Raw genomic sequence first — 25,605 nt, 5'->3', positions numbered from 1 at the left:
AGACATAGCCACAGTCAACATACTATACAACTTTTGTTACAAACAAAATACAAACATGACTTTAAAGAAAAGGCTCACAGTGCCTCTCTGAAGACGATATGGGTGATGAAACCACGGAAAGCCATTCATTTCCAATGGCAGAGAAGCGAAGTGTGCGGGGGACAGTTGGGCGATGCTAGCATGGAAGAGGGTTGAATAAAACATAATGTTATAAAACTGCTAATAATAAGCCATGGGTAGAATCTGAATTGTATACTCCTCGCATCCTCTCTCCTCGCTTCCTTCTCAAAACCCATTGGAGGAGAACGTCAGAGGGGAGGAACCTCTGGCTTTCTCATCAAATGGGTTTTGAGAAGTAGGAGAGAGGATGCAAGGAGTATGCCATTGATATTCTCCCCTAGTCGCACAAGTATGCTACGTTTTCGATACTATATCGACCCATCCACTATAACTATAATATGTGACTTTGCATAAGGCCTATCTGCAGGGCCATAAAAGGATGGTTCATTTTGGCTGTGTGTGTGTGGGTGGCTTTACCATAAGAAGTAGAGAGTTTCCATGGTTGGCTAGGTTACATGTAATCAGTCACTCCCAACCCTGGGGGTTTCCATTGGGTATAGCAGGGTCTGGCAGTCACTCAAGAACAATCATTTAAAGTAGACAAAAAAAGTAGACTAAAAATCATTGGCATGGCTTGGTGAGCAGCTGCCAGCATGGTGCCTCTTCTGTCACTTTTAGAAAGTAGAGAACAGAGAGTGACAGTTTGTTTTGCTGGTCAGCAGTTTAGGCCGGTCACCGATTGCTTTGAATTTGATGTCAGGATTCGGCCTTGTCATCCGTGTTGTAATCTGATAGCCAGGGAATTGGGAGGTGGTGGAGTCCTCCTTTTTGGTGACCAATGGAAACCAAAAGCTATTTTATTTATATTAAAATATAGGTTGTGATAGCTGTAGCCTAATTGGTATCTTCATTCATTCGGCCCAGGAATCTTGTGCCATTTTGGTTTCATGTTTTGTTATAAAACTAAACACAACTGAAACAACTTCCCCAAAATACATGTCCTGTTTGTTTTATAAAGCTAGGCTACTTATGGTTTTTAGTCTGTTCGTGTGCTCTCCTCCTGTGTCGTTGAAGACACTAATGACTTCCCACCAACATTGTCTCGTGCTCTTCCCACTTTCTACAAAGACAGTTGGTGGGAAGTCATTATAGACCTACACTATATGCGCCGTTCGACAAAGGTGACTATAGTCTAGGGGGTCGGCAACCTTTTTCATCTGGAGAGCCAATTTACAATTATTCCTACCATTTCTAAAGTTCTGCGTGTCAGTAATGATTTTCATATACGCATTGTAGGCTACGTAACCATGCCCAGAAAATGTCTAACTGCCCACAAACGAAATCATGATATAGCTGTCTACTAGACAGAGGCGCTGTCCATTCAGCACCACCCCACGGAGCTCCACTATGCCTACCTGTCCTGAGGCGCTGTCCTGAGGCGGTGCTGAGTCACGGACGCAGCCTTAGGTTCCTTTAAAAAAGCATGTGTAGATTTTGGGATTTTCGTAATTCTTGTAGTTTTTTTTGTCTTCATGCGTCCTTGTCGATTGTAGGCCTTAGTAAATCCTTTGATGTATGCCTTTTATTTCAACGCACGTGTAGGATTTATATAGCATAGTTTGCATTCGTCGTCAGCTGTTAAACCTAACACATAAGATACAGAACCATGGATCAACCTGGAAAATAACACATTTATTTTTTAATCCTCAGGAATGGTGTGGAAGAAAAAGACAGGTAGGATAATTCTCTGTCTCTTCCTGTCTCAATTCTTCATACTCACTGGTTCACAAAAATGGTAGAACATTTGGATTCCAGTGAAAACAAAACCATTTGAATGAAAAATGTTAATAATGTCTTACATTTTTGTCTTTTTTTCATCTCAGGATATCCCCAAAACACCTGGATTGACTTTTTGAGAAAGTATTTTGGTGGAATGTTTGGTAAGTGTTACCTTAACTAGACTGGTCCATATTCAACCTCCTGACAAGGTCCCCAAAGTAATACAAACACAACATTATTCATGTACTGTACTATAAACACATACTTCCATGCACTGTGATAGAGAGTGTGTGAGTTCACAGATGTAATCCCACAACCCAGAATATTTCCAAGTTTTCTCATCGTAACCTTATGCAAACTTTAAAGGGCAAATACCTCCTAAATTCAAGGAACCTCTTCTACTCTGTTTGCTGTAAACAATGTTGATGGATGGTATTTCCCTTTACAGGGAATGTAGGCAACAATCAGAATTCTGTTGCCCCGGATACTGTTTATAACACTGTAGTGGATGTTCAGGGGTTCTCTCTGGGGTTGCCATGGTTACAGTTTACAGCGCTGTAGGGGAGAAGTCTTCTAGAGATTACTCCATGAATCAGAGTAATAACAACCAGCTTACTAACACAGGTAGTAACACTAACACACCTTTTACATGGTACTTCTATGGGGACATTTTGACAATGCAGATATGTGGGGATGTTGCCAGAAATGTGTTTCTCATATTATTTGTGTTGGCATTTATTTGAAGAACAAGCTTTTGTGACATGTTTTATTTATTTATTTATTTAACCAGGTATGCTAGTTGAGAACAAGTTAGGCTAGTTGTGTACAACTGCGACCTGGCGCAGTTGTACACACAGTATGAGAAACACAGTATGAGAAACACAGTTTGAGAAAGTGATGATTATTCATGTGAGTTTAAAGTTAGCAGTGTGTGGGCTAGCGTATATGAAATTTGTATTATGCAGTTGGAATCTGCAAGTAAAATGTGCTTTAAATGATGTACTTGTGATGAGTATTTGAAATAACCTGCTTGGTTTTGGTTTATCTTTACATCTATGCATTTTTTTACTGTCAAAATGTCGCCCATAGAGGTAACACTGTGGATAAAGATTGTCACTGTCGCCCCTTGCTAGTTTGTACTGTTGAAAAGACAGTTATTTCACAATCTTCTGCTCCATTTGATTTGCTCCATGGTTGTCATTCAGGACGCTTTCAGTTCTGAGAACTGTTTCCATCTTGTTTTGTTTGATATGATTGTTGCTGGTTTAGAGATGTAGCTTGTTTCAGAACGTCTCAAGACCTTTGCAGGTTTTGTGTCTTTTAGAGCTTACAATATTCATCCTGCAGGGGTAGACAACCCTGGTCCTGGAGGGCCGCAGGCACTTCATGTTTTTGATTTAACCACCTAGAAGACCAGGTGTGTTGAATTGAGGCCATCACTGAACTGATCAATTAGCTCAGTTGGTCTGGTGTGGTGCACCCAGAGGGGGCTAGTTCAAAGTCTGGCTACAGGGGGTGGCTTGGGTCTAAAATAATTTTGTGCCTTGCGGAGGGCCCTGACCTTAAAGATCTCATCCAGGCCTGTCTGTGACTCCAAGTTCCTTGCTTGTTGTGGTGATAATCCTTCTCAGCATATTTATCTGGCTGACAGTGGCATTGCCAAACCAACAAACAGTACAAAAAGTTGAAAGACTCTCAATAAAATATTTGTAAAACAGAGTCAGTATAGTACAGTCTACTTTAAAAGATCCCCGCTTTTTGAGAAAGTACAGTCTCTGTTGACTCTTTGTAGATCAGGTCTGTACATTTACTCCACTGAAGCTTATTGTCCAAGAGGACACCCAGGTATTTGTATTCCTCTACAATCTCTATGTTCTGACCTCTGATAGATGTTGCAGAGGTTGGTGTTGTACGCTTCCTGAAGTCTATGCACATCTCTTTGGTCTTGTTGGTATTGAGGACCAAGTGTGATTCGTCACATCACTCTACAAAGGACCGGGCCATGTTGTTCCTCGTCATCATGCAACAAGCTGATCAAGGCAGTGTCATCAGAGAACTTATCGAGGTGTCTGTCAGGATGGGAACTAGTACAACTATTACTGAACAAGATGTACAGGAGTGGGGACAAAACACATCCCTGAGGACAGCCTGTGTTGGTGGTGCGTATGTCCCACACGTGGGGACCTACTTTGACCCGCTGTGATCTCTGGCTCAGGAAGTCCAACAGCCACAAAACCAGCCCCCCATCTAAGGAGAAGTTCCTAATGAGTCTCTGTGCCAGAATATATGGCTGGATTGTGTTCAAGGCAGAAGAAATGTCAACAAACAAAACCCTCTAGATGTCTAAAGACCATGTTGAGGAGAGTAAGAATGGCATCATCAACTCCTCTGCTGGGCTGATAGGCAAACTGAAACGGGTCGAGGAGCTTCTGGTTGGCGCTGAGAATATGACTTTTCACAATTGGATGTGAAGGCGACAGGGCGGTAGTCATCAGCACAGAGGGATTAGATGCTTTAGGAATGGGTATAATTATTGAGTTTTTCCACAATACTGGCACGTGTTGATGGTCGAGCGAGGATTGGAAAATTTCTAAAAACACCAGCCAATTGTTCAGCACAGTGCTTTAACACATGTCCATTTATTTTCTCTGGACCTGGGCTTTTGTGTGCGTTACATCCCCTGAACAACTTCAAAACATCAGCCTGTTTAACAACAACCCTCTCAAACATTTATAATGCTGCTTCCATTTGTTTTACCTCTGAAAACAAGGTCGTCAGATTCAAATCTTGAGATGAAAACATTCAGTTCATTAGCCATGTTCTGTCCCTCATGTCTCCCAAGTACAGCACTGGTTTTCCCCTGTCTATGTGGGAGGCACTAGCCATGGATTTAATCCCTTGCCAGGCCACCCTTGAGTTTCCTAAGGAGAGGGTTCTCTCCACCCTCCTATGCCTCCTTGTCCACCAGTATCTGTCTTTTGATCGCACGTTGTACATCTCTTAAAGCCTGTCTATTACCCTCAGCATAAACTGCCTTCTTCCTATTAAGTTGTGATATTAGATTTTTTGATACCCAAGGCTTAAGATTTTACAGGTTTTAGTAGGCACAACTGACTCAACTCAGAATTTTCTGCTGTCCTTGTACCTCCCACATAGTACAGTCAAAACACCCTTGGAGATGAGTGATACTATTGTCGTTCCAGATGTGGACAGTTTTAACTGTAGGGGTTTCTCCCTCTCCAGGAGGCGACAGTAGGTTGGCCGGAGGTAGACATTATTGTGGTCTGATGTCCCCAGGGGAGGTCTGGTGGTGGCAGAGAAAGCATTTATTGTCCCATAGTACAAATCAAGAGTCTTATTTTTTTCTAGTGTGACATTTCACATACTGGTGGTATGTGAACAGGACCTTGTGCAAAGTAGTTGTTAAAATGTGGGTGCGTTGGGGGAGATGCATTCCAGTTTCTGTGACAGATTATGAATCATGCTCTGATGCTTTTGTTATATTAGCTTTTGGTTGAATGTACACAACGGTAACAAACAATTGGGGGAACTCACAGGGCAGATAGTAGGGTCACAGTGACACAGAAGCAGTTCAATGTCGGGGGTACGGAGTCTCTCTCTTACCAGTATCGATTTACACCACTGGTCCCTGACAAGCAGGCAGACGACCCGCCGTGATGTTTCCCTGTGACGGTCAGATCACGGTCCGCTCTGACCAGTGTGATGCCGGCTGGCTCCACTTCCCTGTCCGGGACTCTGTCATCCAGCTAAGTCTCAGTAAACGCCAACAAACAGGCCTCCCGGTATTTGTGTTGGAAGCGCCGAGTCGTTGACAGCTCATCCGCTTTCCCCCTCAGTGACTGGGCATTGATCAGCAAGGTGGTGGGTAAGGGAGGTGGTGTCTGATTCCCCCGAGTTTTCCACATTTGCATTTGGGTTTGTAATCCTCTCGCAGACAATCAGGGATTAGATGGGCCATTGGGATATCCATCGTGTTTGAGTTGCATTGTAGTATAAACTCTCTGCTGTATTGGATTCCCCAGCCAGCAGCGTTTTCATCTTTTAGTCCATTTGTTGCGGGTAGGTACAAGATCAGTCCAACACCTCACCACTGTAAAACCATCGTTGACAGATGGTTTACAAACCAAGTGTACAAATTAAAAACATAAAAGAACGCCACACCAAACGTCACACACACTCATCATTAAGTATATAGAATGATATAGCTGTCTACTAGACAGAGGCGCTGTCCATTCAGCACCATGGAGCGCCACTATGCCTACCTGTACCGAGGAGCTGTCCATTCAGCACCATGGAGCTCCACTATGCCTACCTGTACTGGTTTGGTTGTTTCAGTTAAAGCCAGGGATGGAAACAACCAAACCACAGGCAAGTCCTCCAGCTAATTTAAGACGTCATGAAGCAGAAGTAGCATAGATGCTCATCTGCATATCTCAGAATATCACAAGAACATACATTGATTGCTATTTTATTTTAATTCTGTTAATTACTTTAAATATAAAGTTACTTTAAATATAAAGTTCAATGACACTTGATGGTAAGACAGTGTCATTCGACTGGAATTCTGCCACTCAGCATCCTTTGCATTGTCATCCAGAAGTGAACACAACAAATACTAATATGGTTTGTGTATGAGAATGCTAAACTCAACTTTTCTCTCTTGTCGTCTTCTCCTCCTCAGCTAAAGGCAGTGCTGGAGTCCAACCAGAACAAGGCAAGTAATCCAGTTAATTTAAGACTGTAGAAAGCTGAAGTAACTTCTTTAAGTAGCATTTGATGCCGTAAGAGAGATGCTGTAGTTGATGTTTTCCTTCTGTGTGATTCTGCAGAGGTTACGGTTCCACTAACGGCATCACCAGAAATCTGTTTTAACTCAATTGGAGACCTTTACGTGTGTGTGTGTGTGTGTGTGTGTGTGTGTGTGTGTGTGTGTGTGTGTGTGTGTGTGTGTGTGTGTGTGTGTGTGTGTGTGTGTGTGTGTGTGTGTGTGTGTGTGTGTGTGTGTGTGTGTGTGTGTGTGTGTGTGTGTGTGTGTGTGTGTGTCCAAAACAGGGAAAGGCAATGCAGATAAAGCTGAAAAGGGGCAGGGGAAGGAAGGTGTGTATGAAACTTAAGTGGATAGTTTCCCCGGTAACAGAGTGCTCTGTCTGTTACAATACACTCAATACATATTTGTCCAGGATGAGCTGATTCCTGTAACTTACTGAATCTTAAAAGCTAAGTATACTGGAAAAAACATAGATATGCAACAATTTTGATGATTTTCAGTTCATATAAGGAAATCATTCAATTGAAATAAATTATGTAGGCCCTAATCTATGGATTTCACATGACTGGACAGGGGCACAGCCATGGGTGGGCATGGGAGGGCATAGGCCCACCCAATGGGGAGCCAGGCCCAGCCAATCAGGATGAATTTTTCTACACAAAAAGGCTTTATTACAGACAGAAATTAAGTTTAATCAGCTGTCTGAGTGGCTGGTCTCAGATGATCCCGCATGTGAAGAAGCCAGATGTGGAAGTTGTTATGCTGTTATGAAGCCGGTTGGACGTACTGCCAAATTCTCTAAAACAACATTGGAGGCGACTTATGGCAGAGAAATTAACATTCAATTCTCTGGCAACAGCTCAGTTGGACATTCCTGCAGTCAGCATGCCAATTGCACGCTCCCTCAAAACTGCACATTTTAGAGTGGCCTTTTATTGCCCCCAGCACAAGGTGCACCTGTGTAATGATCATGCTGTTTAATCAGCTTCTTGATATGCCACACCTTTCAGGTGGATGGATTACAGTGTATTTGTAAAGTATTCAGACCCCTTGACTTTTTCCACGTATTCTTACGTTACAGCCTTATTCTAAAATGGTTTAAATTGATTTTTTTCTCTCATCAATCTACACACAATAACCCCAAATTGAGCTCAGGTGCATCCTGTTTCTATTGATCATCATTGAAATGTTTCTACAACTTGATTGGAGTCCACCTGTGGAAAATTCAATTGATTGGACAGGATTTGGAAAGGCACACACCTGTATATATAAGGTCCCACAGTTGACAGTGCATGTTAGAACCAAAACCAAGCCATGAGGTCAAAGGAATTGCCCGTAGAGCCCCGAGACAAGATTGTGTCGAGGCACAGATCTGGGGAAGGGTACCAAAACATTTCTGCAGCATTGCCCCCAAGAACACAGTGGCCTCCATCGTTCTTAAATGGGAAAAATTTGGAACCAGCAAGACTCTTCCTAGAGCTGGCCGCCCGGCCAAACTGAGCAATCGAGATGGGCCTTGGTCAGGGAGGTGACCAAGAACCCGATGCTCCCAGAGTTCCTCTGTGTAGATGGGAGAAGCTTTTAGAAGGACAACCATCTCTGCAGTACTTCACCAATCAGGCCTTTATGGTAGTGGCCAGACAGAAGCCACTCCTCAGTAAAAGGCACATGACAGCCCACTTGAAGTTTGGCAAAAGGCACCTGAAGGACTCTGGTCTGATGAAACCAAGATTAAACTCTTTGGCCTGAATGCCAAGCATCACATCTGGAGGAAACCTGGAACCATCCCTACGGTGAAGCGTGGTGGCAGCATCATGCTGTGGGGATGTTTTTCAGTGGCAGGGACTGGGAGACTAGTCAGGATCGAGGGAAAGATGAACGGAGCAAAGTACAGAGAGATCCTTGATGAAAACCTGCTCCAGAGCGCTCAGAATGGGGCGGAGGTTCACCTTCCAACAGGACAGCGACCCTAAGCACACAGCCAAGACAACGCAGGAGTGGCTTCGGGACAAGTCTCTGAATGTTCTTGAGTGGCCCAGTCAGAGCCTGGACTTGAACCCGATTGAATATCTCTGGAGAGTCCTGAAAATAGCTGTGCAGCGATGCTCCCCATACAACCTGACCGAGCTTGAGAGGATCTGCAGAGAGGAATGGGAGAAACTCCCCAAATACAGGTGTGCCAAGCTTGTAGCATCATACCCAAGAGGACACGAGGCTGTAATCGCAGCCAAAGGTGCTTCAACATAGTACTGAGTAAAGGGTGTGAATACTCATGTAAATGTTATTACATTATTTTTTTTATTAATACATTTGGAAAAATGTAAACAAACCTGTTTTTGCTTTGTCATTATGGGGTCTTGTGTGTAGATTGATGAGGGGAAAACTATTGAATCCATTTTAGAATAAGGCTAATGTAACAAAATGCTGAAAAATCAAGGGTCTGAATAGTTTCCAAATGCACTGTATCCTGGCAAAGGAGAAATGTTCACTAGCAGGGATGTAAACAAATTTGTGCATGTTTTTTTTGCATATGGAACATTTCTGGGATCTTTTATTTCAGCTCATGAAACATGGGACCAACACTTTACATGTTGCGTTTATATTTTTATTCAGTAAATCTTAAAGGCTCTTTATACATACAATTTGTATTATACCCATATGGGTGTGAGACAACATCCCTCCCTGTGGCTGTATGAGAAGTGTATGATAAGGGTAATGTGTAATGTATGTTTTATGTTGAGTGTGTTATGTACAGTGTCTATTTTGTATACAGCAGTACTGTGTGTCTAAGACAATTTTCCCCTTGGGACATTAAAGTTCATCCTCTTCCTATAAGCAGTATCTATAATTATATGTCAATATTTTAGGTTGACTATAATTTCATTACACAATTTCTGATACGTCACATGCCTTTTATTTTCCTGCATCAGTAAAATCAGGAAATGCATCATCTATGCCTCTACTGCCATTCATTCCAATTAGACTGGTTTTGGATTTCTCCCTGAACAAGATGTTTGCCATTTTTGCCCCATTCTGGAACGTTGAGGGACTATGACATAGCCCCTCTAGTGGTTTAATAGGATCTATATTGATATTATAGTGGACAGCCTCCGGGGTAGGGTGTACCCAAAGATTTCCATCTGTGGTGTAGTCTAGATACATTTCTACTCCAGTAGTGGTGGTGAGGGGGGACATACTAGTCAAAATGGTCAGACTACATAGACCAGATACAACCAGCAAGCAGAATTCTTGACATAAACAGTAAATGTTGACAATAATGTCTCTTTCAATGCCAATAGGGTTAGGACTACATATTTATACCCTAACCATAATGTGTTACCCTGGATACATTGATACTCTGATACATGTATGAAATGTCTGCTTTTCCAGATGATCTTTCTCTTGAAGTGGGAGGTGAGCTCGTGTTGACGCCGGACAAGTCCACAGTGCCTGACTCCATCACAAGCATCCTATGGAAGCATGGGAGGAACAAGGTGGCAGAGTGGGACAAGGATTTTGGTGGTCTGGACATCTATGCTGCCTTCAAAGAGCGTACAACCCTGGACCAGAATACTGGAGAACTGAGAATCAATGGATTGATGACAACAGACAGTGGAGTTTATTCTGTGGAGTTCAACAGCAAACTGCTTGTCAAGACATATAAACTATCTGTTATCAGTAAGTGTTTCTGTGTGTGTGTGCATAGATCTGTGTGTATGTACCCTTGTGTATGTGTGTGTGTGCATAGATCTGTGTGTATGTACCCTTGTGTATGTGTGTGTGTGATCATGTAGAAACAGCAGGTTATGCAATGCCTCACAAGCATTTTTTTGTTTTAGTATACATTATACTGTGTATTATAAGTATTGGAGTTTTCTTTCACACGATCTAATTAGAAAGAGTTTGTCCTTCTGTTCTCATTTGCAGATAAACCTAGCGGATCCAACCGTCCTAAAGATGAACCAAAGCCTGATGGTAAGACACAGTGGTATTCACCCGGAATTCTGCCACTTAGCATCCTTTTCATTGTCATCCAGAAGTGAACACAACAAACACTAATATGGTCTGTGTATGAGAATGCTAAACTCAACTTCTCTTCTCTTCTTCTCAACTAAAGGCAATGATGTAGTCCAGCCAGAACAAGGCAAGTCATCCAGTTAATTTAAGACTGTATAAAGCTGAAGTATCTTCTTAAGCAGCATTTGATGTCATAGGAGAGAGGCTGTAGTTGATGTTTTCCTTCTGTGTTTGATTCTGCAGAGGTTACTGTTCCGCTAACTGCCATCACCACAACAGGGGAAGACAACGCAGACAAAGCTGGAAAGGGGCAGGGGAATGAAGGTGTGTATGAAACTTAAGTGGATAGTTTACCCGGTAACAGAGTGCTCTGTCTGTTACAGTACACTCAATACATATTTGTCCCGGATGAGCTGATTCCTGTAACTTACTGATTCTGAAAAGCTAAATACATTATACTGTGTATTACAAATATAAAGGGTTCATCTAGAACAGGGGTGTCAAACTCATTCCATGAAGGGTTTCGTGTCTGCGTGTTTTTGGTTTTTCCTTTCAGTTAAGATCTAGACAACCAGGTGAGGGGAGTTCTTTACTAATTAGTGACCTTAAATTATCAATCAAGTTCAAGGGAGGAGTGAAAACCCCAGACACTCGGCCCTCCGTGGAATGAGTTTGTCATGTGATCTAGAGTGTTTGCTTTTAATTATCTAATTAGAGCAAGTGTGTGGTCAAGAATAGACAAACTAGGAAATCTCTGTACTGTATGATTGTTGTAGTTTATGAGGGTGTGAAGGGAGACCAGGGATGTGTGTAAGCTTGCATGCTTACCTGAATGTGTGTGTGTATGATTAAGTCCAACTCTTCTGTTGTGTGTTTTCTTGCCAGAAGCCAGTCCATTGATGGAGTAGAAAGACCACCAGTAAAGAATCCAGTGTTTTAGGATGGTAAGTATGAGTCTGAGAAAGACACCAACCACAACATTTATTAAGAAAGCATTAGGAAGTGGTCACATTGTTATTACATTGTTATTATGTTAGTGATGAGCAACATGTGGTATTATTATTTGGATGCAATGAAAGAGAAACAGTGAACAAGTCAGATTGGTGTTGGTTTTCTTAAATGAAAGGAAGAACACCTGTTGTTGCATTTATAACATAAGACCAAGAGTTTTTCCAGACCATGTGACCTGACTGTCCCTAGTCATTAGTAATGTTTTGTCTCCTGAGCTCTTTCCTCTACTGCTTCCTTCCAGCTGGTGGTCTTCCTGGTGGGTAACTGAGGACCAGAAACATGGGGTTTTAAGGCTCTCACTACATAACTCCATATCTGTTACATTGAGACAAACGACCAAGAAGAGAGAAACATGTTTGAACTGTTGGAGACGTTTTTAATTCAATGTAAAATGAAGGGAAACAACAGGAAGCATAGTAACTTACATGCGATCAGATGAAGTACAGTGAGCTCCAAAAGTATTGGGACAGTGACACGCATGTTGTTGTTTTTGCTCTGTACTCCAACACTTTGGATTTGAAATAATACAATGACTATGAGGTTAAAGAACAGACTGACAGCTTTAATTTGAGGGTATTTTCATCCATATCGGTTGAGCCGTTTAGAAATTGCAGCACTTTTTGTACATAGTCCCCCCATTTTAGGGGGCCAAAGGTATAGGGACAAATTCACATGTGTATTATTGAGTCACTTTTATTCTAAATGAGAATATAATGTTTCTAAACACTTTTACATGAATACGGACGATACCATGATTACACAATCCTGAATGAATCCTGAATAATGCAGTGAGGAGTGAGAAAGTTTTGACGCACAAATATCATACCCCCAAAGAATGCTAACTTCCCCTGTTATGTAACGGTGAGAGGTTAGCCTGTCTTCGGGGTATGATATTTGTGTGCCTAACTGTGTTTAGACGTCTAAGTGTTTAGAAACATATTCTATTCTTATTTACAATATAAGTGACAGAATACATTATTTACCATTATTTTGTGCCCAATAGAAATTAATCTGCAAAACAAACAGCAAATGCATCCAACAAGTTTGTAGAGTCACAAGCTTGATGTAATCATTGTGTGCTAGAAATATGGGACCAAATACAGTGAATTTGTCCTGATACTTTTGGTCCCCTAAAATAGGGGGACTATGTACAACAACTGCTATAATTTCTAAACGGCTCACCCGATATGGATGAGAACCCTGACATTAAAGCTGACAGTCTGCACTTTAACCTCATAGTCATTATATAATTTCAAATCCAAAGTGCTGAAGCACAGAGCCAAAACAACCCAAAAAGTGTCACTGTCCCGATACTTTTGGAGCTCACCGTATAACGTGATGAACTGTGTGCTTTATGAACTAACAGTACTTCAGATATATGAGGGCAATATTTTTATTTCAGAACATTTGATGGACAAAAACAAAATATTATTTTATACTTTGAGGTAAATAGCTTTGTGGATTCTTACCCTTTCTCAGTATTAATGCGTCTTCTTTACAAATCTCAAGTCATTTTGTGCAGGTTGTGTTTGTTGTTTGAAGCCATTGTATCTGTCACACCCTGATCTGTTTCACCTGTCTTGTGCTTGTCTCCACCCCCCCAGATATCACCCATTTTCCCATATCCCCTGTGCATTTCTACCTGTGTTTTCTGTTTGTCTGTTGCCAGTTCGTCTTGTCTCGTCAAGCCTACCAGCATTTTTCCCCATACTCCTGTTTTTCTCTCTAGTCCCTGTTTTCTAGCTGCCGTTCTGTACCTTGTGAGTCTGCTCTGGATTACTGACCTCTGTCTGCCCTTGACCTGTTGTTTTGCCTGCCCCTGTTTTTGTAAAAAACTTTTGTTACTTTGAACTTTCTGCATCTGGGTCTTATCCTGAGGTCTGATAGTATCAATCACTTTGTGGTTGAATGATTCCTTTTTAATTATTTTCTCCAGACCGCTTTATGCCAACCCACTCCACTTTCTGTTTTAAATCACAGCTGAATTAATGTCTTATATCATTTTATAATTTACTAATTCTTCAAGACTTGACTTATGTCAAGGAATTTGTACAGGTTGTTATTGTTTGTTATTTTCCTCAGAGTAAATTATGCCAACCCCCCCACCCCTACTAGGCAAAGTATAGTGTAGGGAGAGTGTAGGTTGAGAGGAACCAGGCCTGAGAGGTAGAGCTCATCCTCATCTGCCTTGTAGAGAGAGAGAGCTCTGCAGTACTGAGATGTTTTATTACTAAGAGAGAGCTCTGCAGTACTGAGATCTTTTATTACAAAGAGAGAGCTCTGCAGTACTGAGATGTTTTATTATTAAGAGAGAGCTCTGCAGTACTGAGATGTTTTATTACTAAGAGAGAGCTCTGCAGTACTGAGATGTTGTATTATTAAGAGAGAGCTCTGCAGTACTGAGATGTTTTATTACTAAGAGAGAGCTCTGCAGTACTGAGATGTTTTATTACTAAGAGAGAGCTCTGTAGTACTGAGATGTTTTATTACTAAGAGAGAGCTCTGCAGTACTGAGATGTTGTATTATTAAGAGAGAGCTCTGCAGTACTGAGATGTTTTATTACTAAGAGAGAGCTCTGCAGTACTGAGATGTTTTATTACTAAGAGAGAACTCTGCAGTACTGAGATGTTTTATTACTAAGAGAGAGCTCTGCCGTACTGAGATGTTTTATTACTAAGAGAGAGCTCTGCAGTACTGAGATGTTTTATTACTAAGAGAGAGCTCTGTAGTACTGAGATGTTGTATTACTAAGAGAGAGCTCTGCAGTACTGAGATGTTTTATTACTAAGAAAGAACTCTGCAGTACTGAGATGTTTTATTACTAAGAGAGAGCTCTGCAGTACTGAGATGTTTTATTACTAAGAGAGAGCTCTGCAGTACTGAGATGTTTTATTACTAAGAGAGAGCTCTGCAGTACTGAGATGTTTTATTACTAAGAGAGAGCTCTGCAGTACTGAGATGTTTTATTACTAAGAGAGAACTCTGCAGTACTGAGATGTTTTATTACTAAGAGAGAGCTCTGCAGTACTGAGATGTTTTATTACTAAGAGAGAGCTCTGCAGTACTGAGATGTTTTATTACTAAGAGAGAACTCTGCAGTACTGAGATGTTGTATTATTGAGAGAGAGCTCTGCAGTACTGAGATGTTTTATTACTAAGAGAGAGCTCTGCAGTACTGAGATGTTTTATTACTAAGAGAGAGCTCTGCAGTACTGAGATGTTTTATTACTAAGAGAGAACTCTGCAGTACTGAGATGTTTTATTACTAAGAGAGAGCTCTGCAGTACTGAGATGTTTTATTACTAAGAGAGAGCTCTGCCGTACTGAGATGTTTTATTACTAAGAGAGAGCTCTGCAGCACTGAGATGTTTTATTACTAAGAGAGAGCTCTGCGGTACTGAGATGTTTTATTATTAAGAGAGAGCTCTGCAGTACTGAGATGTTTTATTACTAAGAGAGAGCTCTGCCGTACTGAGATGTTTTATTACTAAGAGAGAGCTCTGCAGTACTGAGATGTTTTATTACTAAGAGAGAGCTCTGCAGTACTGAGATGTTTTATTACTAAGAGAGAACTCTGCAGTACTGAGATGTTGTATTATTAAGAGAGAGCTCTGTAGTACTGAGATGTTTTATTACTAAGAGAGAGCTCTGCAGTACTGAGATGTTGTATTACTAAGAGAGAGCTCTGTAGTACTGAGATGTTTTATTACTAAGAGAGAGCTCTGTAGTACTGAGATGTTTTATTACTAAGAGAGAGTTCTGCAGTACTGAGATGTTGTATTATTAAGAGAGAGCTCTGCAGTACTGAGATGTTTTATTATTAAGAGAGAGCTCTGCAGTACTGAGATGTTTTATTACTAAGAGAGAGCTCTGTAGTACTGAGATGTTTTATTACTAAGAGAGAGCTCTGCAGCACTGAGATGTTGTATTATTGAGAGAGAGCTCTGCAGTACTGAGATGTTTTATTACTAAGAGAGAGCTCTGCAGTACTGAGATGTTTTATTACTAAGAGAGAACTCTGCAGTACTGAGATGTTTTATTACTAAGAGAGAGCTCTGCCGTACTGAGATGTTTTATTACTAAGAGAGAGCTCTGCAGTACTGAGATGTTTTATTACTAAGAGAGAGCTCTGTAGTACTGAGATGTTGTATTACTAAGAGAGAGCTCTGCAGTACTGAGATGTTTTATTACTAAGAGAGAACTCTGCAGTACTGAGATGTTTTATTACTAAGAGAGAGCTCTGCAGTACTGAGATGTTTTATTACTAAGAGAGAGCTCTGTAGTACTGAGATGTTTTATTACTAAGAGAGAGCTCTGCAGTACTGAGATGTTTTATTACTAAGAGAGAACTCTGCAGTACTGAGATGTTTTATTACTAAGAGAGAACTCTGCAGTACTGAGATGTTTTATTACTAAGAGAGAGCTCTGCAGTACTGAGATGTTTTATTACTAAGAGAGAACTCTGCAGTACTGAGATGTTTTATTACTAAGAGAGAGCTCTGCAGTACTGAGATGTTTTATTACTAAGAGAGAGCTCTGCAGTACTGAGATGTTTTATTACTAAGAGAGAACTCTGCAGTACTGAGATGTTGTATTATTGAGAGAGAGCTCTGCAGTACTGAGATGTTTTATTACTAAGAGAGAGCTCTGCAGTACTGAGATGTTTTATTACTAAGAGAGAGCTCTGCAGTACTGAGATGTTTTATTACTAAGAGAGAGCTCTGCAGTACTGAGATGTTTTATTACTAAGAGAGAGCTCTGCAGTACTGAGATGTTTTATTACTAAGAGAGAGCTCTGCCGTACTGAGATGTTTTATTACTAAGAGAGAGCTCTGCAGCACTGAGATGTTTTATTACTAAGAGAGAGCTCTGCGGTACTGAGATGTTTTATTATTAAGAGAGAGCTCTGCAGTACTGAGATGTTTTATTACTAAGAGAGAGCTCTGCCGTACTGAGATGTTTTATTACTAAGAGAGAGCTCTGCAGTACTGAGATGTTTTATTACTAAGAGAGAGCTCTGCAGTACTGAGATGTTTTATTACTAAGAGAGAACTCTGCAGTACTGAGATGTTGTATTATTAAGAGAGAGCTCTGTAGTACTGAGATGTTTTATTACTAAGAGAGAGCTCTGCAGTACTGAGATGTTGTATTACTAAGAGAGAGCTCTGTAGTACTGAGATGTTTTATTACTAAGAGAGAGCTCTGTAGTACTGAGATGTTTTATTACTAAGAGAGAGCTCTGCAGTACTGAGATGTTTTATTATTAAGAGAGAGCTCTGCAGTACTGAGATGTTTTATTACTAAGAGAGAGCTCTGCAGTACTGAGATGTTGTATTACTAAGAGAGAGCTCTGCAGTACTGAGATGTTGTATTATTAAGAGAGAGCTCTGCTCTAACTGAGATGTTTTATTACTAAGAGAGAGCTCTGCAGTACTGAGATGTTGTATTATTAAGAGAGAGCTCTGCTCTAACTGAGATGTTGTATTACTAAGAGAGAGCTCTGTAGTACTGAGATGTTTTATTACTAAGAGAGAGCTCTGCAGTACTGAGATGTTGTATTATTAAGAGAGAGCTCTGCTCTAACTGAGATGTTGTATTACTAAGAGAGAGCTCTGTAGTACTGAGATGTTTTATTACTAAGAGAGAGCTCTGCAGTACTGAGATGTTGTATTACTAAGAGAGAGCTCTGCAGTACTGAGATGTTTTATTACTAAGAGAGAGCTCTGCAGTACTGAGATGTTTTATTACTAAGAGAGAGCTCTGCAGTACTGAGATGTATTACTAACAACAATGGTGCAAATACAGATTCTGTATTTCTTTTAATAGCTTAATATTTTAATTTGACAAACAGTGTTTGTCTTCATCAAATTCATTCAAAATACCATCTTATGTATATCTGAGCATATCTGTTTTCACAATATAATTTTGTTACCTGGATTTCAATTTTTTTCTCAAATAAATCTGTACATCAATCTGTGATGGACCATAGTAAGGGGTAACAGCAGTGTACACTAGTTGCCACCAGATTGGTGAGAACATTTGTTGGGCAAGACCACTAACCTGGTATATCCCAGGTTTTAGTTCTGTTACTGGTATGTCTCAGGTAATTCTGTTACAGAACAAGATTTTTTAAAGTAAGACCAGCTCACATTGCTTTCTTTTGGGACTGGACTGGAATGTTCTGAAATGGAGTCCTGGCACATGCAAAAATGTACAATCATTTTATGTATCGTGGTTTAAAGTCCAGACCTCACACTAGTGATGTGTTGATCACTGAATGCTTTTGTTGTCCATGTATACACATCTGAACACCAATTCTGTTTCAGAACTTTGTCTTAAGAATGTATTTTTCTCCAAACTTGATTGGTGAAAGCAATACAGAGGAAGGTCCATATATGTCTGGGTTCAGCCATCACCAACATACATATCCCTATCTGAACCCTTCAGATCTGTGAATAATGAGCTGGGGAAAGAGACTAGTTGACACTAGACTTAGAGATCATTCTCGTTGCATGTACTGGATGACTTCTCAGCCAGGTTCGCTTAACGATTCCTAAATCAAGTGTCAACTCCTTCCTTCTGAGACATGCTGCTGTGCAAAACAAATGAACTTCAAAGCGCAGTGTGACATCTATCTGCAACAACCTGAATCTCAGCCTGTATATACTGCCAATCCTTTGTGAGTTTGATATTTAGATTTTTTCAATAAAGGACTTGAGTTCTATATTGTATTTTATTATTATGACCTCTGAAAGTGATAAGGTCGATTTTCTTTTCAAACCTGATTGGTGAAAGCAATATACAATGCCATGCTATTGCCACCCCGTCACAAGGAGGCGCCAAAGAGGTATACACGACTAGTCAGGGACTTTGGGAGAAGGGTGGAGAATCTAGGGGCTACATTGTAACAATGAAGAAATGTGTGTAGCCTGTAATTTAGGCTGCATTGTAACTAGTCTGCCCTTGAGTTGCGTTCCCATGCAAAACTAGACAGATAGCTAACAACTAAGTCTTCAATAAAACTCCCACGGCGTGACTTTTCTTGAATGAATATATTGAAAACGTTTATGTTGTAAAACTGCAAAATACAGAAAAGAATATACTTTAGTATTCAATTCACACCGACATACTGTAGCTGTACATTATACATTTGAAGTAGCATGAATACAAAGCACGTGCTAAGGTACCATGCATCTGGCATGATGCCAAACCATATAGCTAATTGTTACTCATATGGTAATTGACTAACTCCTTTCATTACTCTAATAATGTACAACCATCTATGTAGAATAACAAAGCATATTACACTAGAAACAGTAACAAAACTACAGTATTGTATATTTTACAATTCGTTTGCATGACGCACGAGCAAAGAAATACAGCTAACGGCATACATGAAAGGCATTGCAATTTGTGTGAGTAAATGCAACCAACCAACATTGATATGTAAGCAACTCTATCAATAACAAGATTATCATCATTAGCTAAATGCTTGAATCGAATTTACAAACAAATATTTTCCAAGGCTGAAGCGTGACAAGAAATAACTACACTGAAAGACCTTACGTTGTTTTTAGCTGCTTCTATGCGTGCAGAACGAATTCTCTACTTCCTGTTTCTGTCCAGTCTAAGTACCAGAAAGCTCCACTAGGGGGCAAATAACACCATGGAACACAATGAAAATCCATTTTAACCATTGTAATAAAATAATCTGTTACCTTCTAACAGGATGGCAGCACAGTAACAATGTACATTTTAGCCATTAGCCTACAAATTCTTAGCCACACGACAGTCCAGATTCCTTGTCAAGAAGTTCTAGTAGCAAGCTGACATTCCCTTCATAGTGTAACGAACCTCTAAGGCCACCGAAACTCGCACGTTGTTTGTTGACTAGCGTAAACAGTCTAGAACACTGATTTCCCATGGAATAATCTAGTTGTATTTTATTTGGATGAACAGACATTGCACCCCAACACTGACCAGACGCACACAACGCCTTCCCAAAACTCCCTCAGAATGCCTTCTGCATCCTCATAGCAACTCATTTGCATAACATTGTGTGATTACATTATAACACTTTGATAAAATTGATATAATAGTTTGTATACTTGATGCCCAGACAATGAATGCAATATATACCATATCAAAAAGAAGAAAAAAAAGGAGGACCAAGGCACTCTTCATATAATTCATTAAAATGCCTTTATTTGTATGGCATGTTCAATGGAAACAAAGTTTTAAAAATCCAATGGATGCATGGCCTTCGTCAGGGAGTACAAAGAAATTATAATACAATGTCCTCTTTTGAACAGCGTTTTCCAATCAGCCCTAATTTGATGAGGGGGTGGTTACAAAGTGGATTGGACAACACCTAGTAAGCAATACTATACACATTAAAAAGTGATGTTCAAAAGAGGACATTGTATTATAATTTCTTTGTACTCCCTGACGAAGGATATGCAGCCGAAATGCGTTGGATTTTTAAAACGTTGTTTCTATTGAACATGCCATACTAATAAAGGCATTTTAATGAATTATATGAAGAGTGCCTTGGTCCTCCTTTCTTTTTGATGACCAATTTACCCCTTTTACCAAAGAGCAACTTTTGTCTACCAAAATCAACTATTGTATACCTTAGCAGCGCTTCCCTTCCTCCTCTTTCCTTCTACAATATATATCATATTGAAAATGAATAAATCAAGTGCACTGTAGGTCTACCACTTTGCCGAAGCGCCGGGAGGGCTGGGGAGACATTAAATATACTTAAGTGTCAAAAGTAAAGTAAAAGTAGTAATCATTTCAAAGTCCTTAACATTTTCTTGTTTTTTATTTATTTACGGATAACCATGGGCACGCTCCAACACTCAGACATCATTTTCAAACAAAGTATGTGTTTAGTGAGTCCACCAGATAAGAGGCTGCAGGGATGACCACGGATCTTCTTTCAAAATGTAATGAGTACTTTTGGGTGTCAGGTAAAATGTATGGAGTAAAAAGTACATCATTTTCTTTAGGAATGTAGTTAAGAAAAAGTAAAAGTTGTCCAAAATATAAATAGTAATGTAAAGTACAGATAGCCAAAAAAACTACTTAAGTAGTACCTTGACTTACTTCTCATGGATAGGCGTCCCGCTTGCGGGACAACTTCCGGTGAAACTGGAGGGCGCATATTTAAAATAAATTCTAATAAATATTATGGATTTTGAACCTTTAGGTACATATAAGTGCCTTATATCGGCTGAAAGCTTAAATTCTTGTTAATTTAACTACACTGTCCAATTTACAGCAGCTATTACAGCAAAAGCATGCCATGCAATTGTTTTGTTTGAGGATGGCGCCCCACATCATCATGTTTTTTCCACTGGCACAGGTTTCATATGTTCACATATAGCGATTAAATATTCACTTACTTTTTGAAAATCTTCCTCTGATTTGTCATCCAAAGGGTCCCAGCTATAACATGTAGTGTCGTTTTGTTAGATATAAAAAATGATTTTATCACAAAAAGTCTGTTTAGTTGGCGCCATCGATTTGAGTAATCCACTCATTCAACTTGCAAAGAAAGGAATCAGAAAATCTACCCCTAAACTTTGTTTCAACAAGTCAAAATTTCTATTTCTATTTCTATTTACTCCTCAGACACCCTAAAATGTAATCAAACTATAATATTTATTTCTGAAAGAAGTATGTTCAATACGAAACCGATTTTAGTAGGTGCGCAACTTTATCATTACGCGCGATGACACAGATTTTGAGGTCTGTGTCAACTAACAAAAACACTAATTTCTTCTTCGTTTTTGAAGTTACAAGCCTGAAACTTTGAACATAGACTGCTGACACCCTGTGGAAGCCATATGGATTTGTTTGCCAGCGCAAGTCTAGATAGCATTAGCTGTATTATGCCTACAACAGTGAAGTTTCAGTCCACTAGGTGTATCTCTACAGCATGGACATATCTCTGGGTGACGTGGACATCCCCATGCATGCGCCTTATCAAAATATGAATAATTAACTATTGCATCATCCAATTCTCTGGGCTCTGCAATCATAACCAGTAGTGTATACCAGGAATAATGAATCATAACCAGTAGTGTATACCAGGAATAATGAATCATAACCAGTAGTATATACTAGGAATAATGAATCATAACCAGTAGTATATACTAGGAATAATGAATCATAACCAGTAGTATATACCAGGAATAATGAATCATAACCAGTAGTATATACCAGGAATAATGAATCATAACCAGTAGTGTATACCAGGAATAATGAATCATAACCAGTAGTGTATACCAGGAATAATGAATCATAACCAGTAGTATATACCAGGAATAATGAAACATAACCAGTAGTGTATACCAGGAATAATGAAACATAACCAGTAGTATATACCAGGAATAATGAATCATAACCAGTAGTATCTACCAGGAATAATGAATCATAACCAGTAGTATCTACCAGGAATAATGAATCATAATCAGTAGTATCTACTAGGATTAATGAATCATAACCAGTAGTATCTACCAGGAATAATGAATAATAACCAGTAGTATCTACCAGGAATAATTAAACAGAATAATAATAGATGTTTGGTGAATCTATTAATTATATATGACCTCTGGAGTGTTTGACACTCAAAATATTTTTTTATAGAATATTTTGACAGAGGTTAAACGTAGGCTAAATCTGGCATAAGCTTATTCCCACACTTTACAATAACTCTACTGCAGTGGTCTTAGGTAGTCTCCTTATAGGCTATTCCCTCCATCGGGACACTGCTGCCCAGTTGAAGAGCTTGTGATCTCCATGTAGCACCATGCGCCTTCAGAAAAGCACCCCTCAGTCTATGCAGCCATAGAGTCATTATACTCTAATGTAGACCTATTTGCCTACTAGACAGATAAAGTGCAGAGCATGCACGATGCATGCAACTCATCATTCCAATATTTGAACAGTTGCAATAGGAACTAAATCAAAGAGAATAAAACAGTCTTATCCATTTATTTATTTAGCCTATCACTTCTATAATTCAATATTTAATCAAATAAATAGGCCTTCAACTTGTAGGCATTGCAATTTTGGCTATCATTTTGGGTACTGGTCTTGCGGAATAATTTTAGAACAGTATTTGTGTTTTCGAACTGTTTTTATTATAGTCATCCCCTTAAAAATAGACCCTAGCTCACAGGCCTCTAAATATAGCCTCTTAATACATTTTAAACAAAATGGTTGAAGATGCACATGCAGTGGCTGATAGGGAAAACAGATCTGGCAATAAGAATAGGCTATAGATAGTCTTGACCATTTGGGACCCCTTGGCTATTTTGCTCAGGACAGGTTATAACAAAGACTTAATCAATATTTTGTTTTGTATTATTTACTGATATGGAGATAGCCTCTGCGTAAAGTGGTTGTGCAATGCAAATGGCTATAACAAGCCAACATGCAGAGTGGAATTTGCTAATTAAACAGTCAAAATACCAATAAGGCCTACAGTCTGAGCTCCCAAATACTAGAAAAACTGTGATTCATTTGGGTACATGATCACCACAGTAGCCCCACGCAGATATAACAATAAATTAGGAAATTACATGGTCATTAAATAACACACAACTGCATGGCATATTTAGAGAGAGGAATAGGCCTAGCCTAAATCATATTTAGTTTCTGTTTTGCAGCTCAGGCATTTATTCTAGACAAGGCACTTCTGTGTCTTTATAGTATCATTCTCACACAAGTAATTTTCTGAAGGCCCAAGCTTATACTACGCCATCTACTGGTTTAACGTCGTTATCGAATGCCGGAAATGAAACTGGAAGCCACAAAGCAGCGCTAACGTCTGGGCTAGAGTTGCTTGATTGACTAGCTAACTTAGGCTAGCTACTTTAGGTCCTTTAGCTACTTTAGGTCCTTTGCAGATGCCACATTCCTGACAACAGTTTGTACGTATAAAAAAGATATGTAACCGAGTAAAGGGAGAAGTAAAGTAAGAATTGAATATGTAAATATTAATTCATAGTCGTAACAGGGTTTGTATGTTTACGGAGTTTAATGATTATTTTTCATGTTTCATGCATGGCTTTTCTTAAGATCTTAACAATTTACATGTGGATTGTCTTACAATCCTAACGATATGTACATTCAACCTTTTGGCAGCTATCTGGCTCCATACATGTAAGCTATTAACATAAATATATTTTCACAATGAGCACTTGTCTCTCCAATACATCTTTATAGTTGTTGGTTAGCTATCTAGTGAATTTGAGCCATATTAGCATAGACATGACCTGAGTCAAAACACCTCAAAAACAAGACATGGTATCAAGAACGAGCTGAAACGAGTCACTTATGGTTCCCCACATGGCAGGTTCTTGTCATTCTTGCTAGCAATCTGGCCATCCAGAATCTCAATAAAAGTTAAATAAAAAATACAATACAAAATAAAATAAAGAAAGTTCACATTTTCCAAATTTTTTCCCGCATTCTCGCCATTAAATCTATTTAAGGAGGACAATTATGCCTTAGCAGCCTGAATGAAGGATGCTTTATGTACGAGCCAGTGTACTGGGACACGATAGTGAAGATCTAGCACCCATGCACAATCGGATGCCTAGGCTAATCAGACAGTAGAGGGGAAATTAAGTGTTTTTATTTGCTCTGCGTGCCTTTCATACGCCCACATAATCCTGAAAAGATGGCGCCGAAGAACATGGCTGACGTTTTACATTCTCCCAACCAATTGTGCAATTTCTTTCTTTCTTTTTGCGTTTTGTGTAACTTATTTTTTAACTTATTGCGGACATAATGTTGCTGCTACCATCTCTTATGACCAAAAATAACTTCTGGACATCAGAAAAGCGATTACTCACGTGGACTGGAAGAAACATTCCTTCCTTTAACGATTTCGGCAAGAAGGATATCCTGCTTTCACTGGAACAGGCCCAGATCCACACCTTTTGCGTGAAGAAAAAGGAAAAGGGGCCGCACATCTGGCATCCTTCTGAGAATCCGGAGGCGAGCGAGTAAACTCCCACTGCCTTCCATTCTTCTTGCTAACGTGAAATCATTGGAAAATAAAATTGATGATTTATGATTAAGATTATCCTACCAACGGGACATTAAAAAATGTAACATCTTATGTTTCACCGAGATGTGGCTGAATGACGATATGGACAATATAGAGCTAGCACCGGCAGAACAGAGACGCTACCTCTGGGGTGGGGGTGTGTGTCTTTTTGTCAATAACAGCTGGTGCGCGTTGTCTAATATTAAAGAAGTCTCGAGGTATTGCTCATCTGAGGCACCTTAGTAAGCTGTAGACCACACTATCTACCAAGAGAGTTCTCATCTGTATTATTCGTAGCTGTCTATTTACCACCATAAAACGAAGCTGGCACTAACACTGCTCTCAACCAACTTTATAAGGCCATAAGAGAAGAAGAAAATTCTCACCCAGAAGCGGTGCTCCTAGTGGCCGGGGACTTTAATGCAGGCAAACTTAAATCAGTTTTACCAAATTTTTACCAGCATGTCACATGTGCAACCAGGGGGGGAAAAAATCCTAGACCACCTTTACTCCACACACAGAAATGCATACAAAGCTCTACCCCGACCTCCATTTGGCAAATCTGACCATAATTCTATCCTCCTGATTCCTGCTGACAAGCAAAAACTAAAGCAGGAAGTACCAGTGACTCACTCAATACGGAAGTGGTCAGATGACGTGGATGCTACACTACAGGACTGTTTTGCTAGCACAGACTGGAATATGTTCCGGGATTCATCCAGTGGCATTGAGGAATAACACCACCTCAGTCATTGGCTTCATCAATAAGTGCATTGATGACGTTGTCCCCACAGTGACTGTACGTACATATCCCAACCAGAAGCCATTGATTATAGGCAACATCCGCATCAAGCTAAAGGCTAGAGCTGCCACTTTCAA

General features: G+C 39.8%; 1 protein-coding gene and 1 long non-coding RNA gene across 2 annotated transcripts in view; both read left to right on the top strand.

The window, feature by feature from the left end:
- The window catches only part of LOC120033268 (carcinoembryonic antigen-related cell adhesion molecule 5-like), a 56,539-nt gene that overhangs the window by 5,709 nt on the left and 25,225 nt on the right, over nt 1–25,605 (top strand). The window lies entirely within an intron of this gene.
- LOC120033362 lies at nt 1,765–6,625 on the top strand. The gene is made up of 3 exons (XR_005473946.1): nt 1,765–1,794; nt 1,944–2,000; nt 6,542–6,625. It is a non-coding gene; the product is annotated as an uncharacterized LOC120033362 (long non-coding RNA).

The sequence above is a fragment of the Salvelinus namaycush genome, chromosome 40, assembly GCF_016432855.1.
Source record: "Salvelinus namaycush isolate Seneca chromosome 40, SaNama_1.0, whole genome shotgun sequence".
NCBI lineage: Eukaryota > Metazoa > Chordata > Actinopteri > Salmoniformes > Salmonidae > Salvelinus > Salvelinus namaycush.
This window is presented reverse-complemented; position numbering and strand designations above follow the sequence as displayed.